At 40.8% G+C, this 6000-nt stretch overlaps 2 protein-coding genes across 4 annotated transcripts in view; one reads left to right on the top strand and one right to left on the bottom strand.

The window, feature by feature from the left end:
* The window catches only part of LOC135102652 (uncharacterized), an 82604-nt gene that overhangs the window by 29178 nt on the left and 47426 nt on the right, over positions 1–6000 (bottom strand). The gene's annotated exons all lie outside the window — the stretch shown is intronic.
* Positions 1–6000, top strand: part of LOC135102653 (prolyl 4-hydroxylase subunit alpha-1-like) — a 75449-nt gene that overhangs the window by 896 nt on the left and 68553 nt on the right. The gene's annotated exons all lie outside the window — the stretch shown is intronic.

Consider the following 6000-nt stretch of genomic DNA (forward strand, 5'->3'; position numbering starts at 1 on the left):
CTTGCTGCTCCTGTCATCTCGGCGTCCGGAAGGGAAAGGGCAGCATATCCCAGGAGTTCGCACCTTCACTAAATAACAGCGATAAAATGGTGTGTTGCAAGAGGGAGGTTTCAAGTCACGTATTCTAAATTTTTTGGTTAGTAATTCTATAGTGAGATTTCAAAATGCTTATTCTCAAATTTTGATAACTCTTTGGATAACGGGTTTAAGCCTTCCCCATTGAATAACAATGATAAAATGTTGTGTTGTAAGAGGGAGATTTCAAGACACTTAGATTCTATAAGGGTTAGTGGTTTTATAGAGAGGTTTCAATATACTGTACTTATCCTCAAAATTTGAATTGTTTCAAGACGCATATCCTAAAATTTTGGATAGGTAATTTTTTTGACTACAATCGTTGGGGCATATCATCTTCAGGGACCTTTTTTTTTTTTTGTTCTAACATACGTAATATATACAGCGTTTTTGTTGCTCTAGGATAATATTGAAATAACATTAGCGTTTTCATGTGAGGGCTGGGTTGCGTTAGTTTAGGTTCAGTTCATTAATTTCACTGCTGATCCCTTCAATGTGTAGATCACGATTTGAAGAAGCATCATATTTTGCCAAGAGAGAAACAATCAGTGTCTGGAAATGAGCAGACTAAGGTTACTCCCATAATACTCATAAAAAGTAAGTTAAAGGAAGAAGACGTCTGGTAAATAAACAGAATGATGAATAATGTATGAAGGTTATCCAGGTACGACTCTTACACACTTCCTGGCAAATTAGGAAGGATTTATTAAGGTCACGAGTTGAAACCTCGAGTGAGAAACAATGCTAATAGCGACACAAGATATTTGTTTTGTTCTGTTGTTATTTCTTGATACATCCTTCACCGCTTCTTGTCACGATGCATAATGAATATATATATATATATATATATATATATATATATATATATATATATATATATATATATATATATATATATATATATATATATATATATATATATATATATATATATATATATATATATATATACACGCACGTAATTCGTTTTGTATATGTGACAAAGGAATATCTACTAATTTATATGTACTACGAAGGGAGAATAGGCAACTGTTCGAGAAAGTATAGATAAATATGCGTTTTTTCTTGTGTTTCCTTGTCATTGTTGTATTTATTCATTCAGTTGGTTAATTTGTTAATCAGTTAGTGAGTTTGTTAAGGGCGCGGTTACACGGGGTAATTTGCGACTGCTTGCAGCCAGGCTTGTGCAGCCGGGAGCAAAATGCAACCGGGATTTGCTGAATTGCAGGACCAGACGAGAAAACCGCTCGGTCGGTCTGATCGGCCGCCTTGCCGGCATTTTTCCCGGGTCAAATGAGAACAACTGCCAATATAAAATTGAAAATAGAAGGAATATTGTTGGAAAGTGTTTTAGTAATAACATTGATTGTACCATTATATACAATAAATAGATAGAATATTTAAATAAAAAAAAAATGGAAAATAGACGCGGAATTGGTTTGTTTACATCGTCACTAAGGTAGCAGCTGCCTAGCATGTGTGTACCAGAAGGCATCATGAGCACCACAGCCTGCAAGGCTACATACACCAAGAACGAGTCCACAATCATTTTTTCTTTTGCGTTTTCAAGCACAGCAAAATTGCAACTATAGCAACCAACTCGTCGGAGGAGGACTCCATTTTAATCGTTTATTTTTGATGCAGCGGGCCAGCGGCTGCTCTCCAACGTGTGAATGTTTTCGGCTGGAACCTGCCGGCTGCTGGAACAGCCGGATGGGAAAACAGCCCCGTGTAAGCCCGCCTTTAGTTCGTTTCTTCGTTCACTCGTTTCTCTCTCTCTCTCTCTCTCTCTCACTCTCTCTCTCTCTCTCTCTCTCTCTCTCTCTCTCTCTCTCTCTCTCTCTCTGGGTGTTCCTTTACTGGGAAGAGTCAACAGCCGGTAGAACGATATATTTGTGGTGTGTGTGTGTGTGTGTGTGTGTGTGTGTGTGTGTGCGTGTGTGTGTGTGTGTGTCAATCTCTCTATCTCTGCTCGCGTTTACATCCCCCTGTATCACTCAGAGCATATCTTTTCACACCGCTCTCACGGAAGTACAAAACACATTCACGGTATTACAACATTTTTTTATCATCCTCTGCTGGTGTTGCGAATGTGGCACGCTAATGTAATGTATGCTAACGTGTGTATATTTGCACGTATATCTTTTCTACTTCCTGGAGAGAGAGAGAGAGAGAGAGAGAGAGAGAGAGAGAGAGAGAGAGAGAGAGAGAGAGAGAGAGAGAGAGAGAGAGGTGTCAGTACGCTATTTCTAGTTGTAGATAAGTGTATCCTGTATTACGGAAACCAGGAACTGTGTGTGTGTGTGTGTGTGTGTGTGTGTGTGTGTGTGTGTGTGTGTGTGTGTGTGTGTGTGTGTGTGTGTGTGTGTGTTGTAAATGTTATATGTGGCCAAAATCTGTATCTCTGTGTATGTGTATATTGTGACCAGGTCTGTAATCTCTATATATTTGTGTCTGTCTGCGTATTTGTATGTGTGTGTGTGTGTGTGTGTGTGTGTGTGTGTGTGTGTGTGTGTGTGGCCGAGGTCTGTGTATCTGTGCGTGGCGAGGCGTGGGTGTAGGATGTAGGGTGTAGGAGTGCGGGCGGGGACGTGGGACTTTGGTGAAGCCACGGACACAGTAACTAGTAGCTATACTCGTACACTGTGACGCCGCGGGGAAGGTAGCCTGCTGAGCGGTGACGCCTTGTGGGAGGGGAGGCTGCGTCTAGCCCTCGCCCAGAGAACAGTGTGAGGTACTCTGTTATGTTTTTTATTAATTCATTTATTTGTTGTCTGATTGACTGATAGTAAATAAAAATAGATAAATAAGATGAAATAAACAGATCAGTGAATAAACAAATAAATAAATAGATAAGTAATAGAACACTACTAATAATGCAATGTTCCCTTTACTGCTTGTTATGGTTGCTATAATTACTACTTCACGTCCATTAATCTCGTGCACAACAATTTTGGTTCACCCAGTTGAAGGATCTATTGAAATCACAGCATAATCTAACTTAATCTATCCTATACATTACTACGTAGTTATAAATGCCTCCAATTATTAGATCCCTATTTTTTAACCCTTTTACTCCAAAATTGACCAAACTTACAAGAAAACATTAAAAAGCCATCAGAGGGAAATGTATCATATAGAATAAATTAATAATAGAAGGCAACGTATACGATTTGGTATACTGGAATGACACTACGCTCAATGCTTCATACATAATTAAAGCACCACGTATTGCACCGGCCAGTTCCGCTCATTAAACGGCTGTAATTAAACGGAACGAGCGTATAGGACACAGTGAAGCTCCATTTGCCAGCCATTGGGGTGAATCTTGTGTACTATGTTGCTGTGGCGCCAAACTCAGGCTTTTTTCTCTTTTTTAGTAGATGGTAGCAGTCTTTAAGTGGTACAGGGGATATAACAAGGGTGGTATAAACAAGACCAGACTCCATAAGCGATTCTGATCATATTAATTTAAAGCTAGTAGCCATGAGGGGATCTGATGGAGGTCTTAAGTGGTGTAATGGATTTGACATCGGCAGGCATAAGCAAAATTCTCAGGGTCAGTAATCAGGATAGGACAACAAATAATGTGTTCAAGCTTGATGAAGTTATTAAAAAGGAGACAGGAAGGAAATGGTTGTCAAAAAGAATGGTAGATGAATGGAACAGAGTCAGTAATCAGCTTGTGTTCAGTCTTTAGGGAGCTTTTAAAAGAAGATTAGACAGATTTGAAGATGAATATGATAGGAAATAGCAGGTGTGTTATGTACAGGGACTGCCACGTGTAGGACTGATGGCTTCTTGCCACCAACCCTTATTTTTGTACGTTAAGTTCTGATCTACGTCTTAAGCTGAACTACGGGAATTATCAGAGCAATGTTAGTTAAGGACCCTTTCACCGCCTTACCAGCAGTCCCAAGGGTATACTGTATAGGGCTGTGTGCCGGGGCAAGGCTAGGCGGGCTGGGCGGAGCGGGATGAGGTAGGACACAGGAAGGCTCTGGGCAAGGGAGGGGCGCCAGGTGTATTACCTCATCTCACTACTTCCTTACCTGCCCGCCGGCGAGACTCTGATTGGTGTGGCGCAGTGTGACATGTGTCGGCCTTCACAGTGTTAGGTGCGGCAGTGTTACTTACACGTTCAGTAAGTGAGTGTGTTGAATAGATAGCTTGTTTGTTTGATAGATTATTCGGTAGATAGTTAATGAGTGAGTTAACTAGATAAATAAATAAATATATAGCTAGGTGCTTAGATAGTCAGGTAGATGGTTAGGTAGATAGGTAGGTAATTAGCGAAGGAGTTAGATACTCGTAGTCAGTTAGTCTGACAGTTAATTAGTGCACGAGTTATACTTGTTGAAATGCTAGTTAAACTTTTAAATACCTAGTTAATGAATGAAGAAGCCAGTTTATGGACAAAAACGTGATACAAACTATGAAAGCTCATTACAAAACGAAATAAATGTATAACGATATCTATAGAAAACAACACACACACACACACACACACACACACACACACACACACACACACACACACACACACACACACACACCTTCCCATCTCCTCCACGCCCACATACCGCAGGAATAACATAACAAACCACTAATGGGCGAGGTCACAGCGAGGCAGGTAGCTCCAGGGGCAGGCGAGGCAAGCAGGCAGGCAGGCTGTCAGGGGCGCGCCAAAATAACCATCAAGATGGTACACTAATCTAAAGTGAGACATACCAAAGAAAACGAGGACTAGAAGCAGTGGTATCATGTTTAACGAGGTGTAGGTTAATAAGGGATCTGATAGAGGTTTTAAGTGGTATAGGGGACATACCAAGGGTGACGACAAAAATATTGGTCAGTAATCAGGAAAGGATAAGAAGTAATGGGTTTAAACGTGATAAAGTCAGGATTAAATGGAGATAGGAAGGAATTGGTTCTCAGGTTGTTAGTACCGAGTCATTAGGGAAGTTTAAAAGAAGACCAGATTAAAATATGAAAGAGGATTAGAGATGGAAGTAGGTAGATGGGTTCTTCACAGGGGCTGCCACGTGTGGGCCTCATGGATTCTTGCACAAACCGTTGTTTCCTTAGGTTCTTATGTTCTTAGTGTATAGATTAAACACACGAGTGGATTGTGGTGGTGAGAAGATGCAGGATGAAGCAGCATATCCTTATCGCTCTGCTTCATCCTTTCTTCACCACTCATCCCTACAATCCACTTAGCTTATGTCAGGTTAGCTTATGTTATGTTAAGTCATGTGATGTTAGGTTAGGAAGGAGGTGTTGGTGCGCCACCCTTCCTTACACCGTGCCTGCGTGGTGGGTGGGTGTAGTGACTCGTGGCACTGGCACTAATACCCCCACTGGCACCCACGCCGTGAATTCCTGCCACAAGGCCCAGACGCCCAGACGCTGTGACGTGGAGCTCTGTGCTTCTTTCTTAGGGCGCTAGAGGGCTGTGTCTGCGAGGTGAGAGAGAGAGAGAGAGAGAGAGAGAGAGAGAGAGAGAGAGAGTTTTTACCTATACGTATTTTTTTTATTGGATGTAGTCAAGCTTGAAATGTTCCTCTTACTATCAAACCTTTTCCACACACACACACACACACACACACACACACACACACACACAGTTCCTTCGATAATGTACAGTATAGTGATTTAATGTTTTATTCCTCTGTTATGAAGACTGTTCCTCTGCGCGCCCTTATCATCTCCTCCTGTTGTGCTATTATTTATGGAGTCTCTTGTGTACTCTCCAGGTTGTGTTTCTTGCTGGCATTTATTTATTTATTTGTTTATTCATTTTTTCTCTCTTTTGTTATCTTATTTATTTGTTGTTACTATTTTTAGCTGTTACGCATGATAATAATAATAATAATGTTCTCTTTCTTTTTCCTATTTCCTTCGTGTGTGTGTGTGTGTGTGTGT

This window comes from Scylla paramamosain, chromosome 8, assembly GCF_035594125.1.
Source record: "Scylla paramamosain isolate STU-SP2022 chromosome 8, ASM3559412v1, whole genome shotgun sequence".
NCBI classification, from domain to species: domain Eukaryota; kingdom Metazoa; phylum Arthropoda; class Malacostraca; order Decapoda; family Portunidae; genus Scylla; species Scylla paramamosain.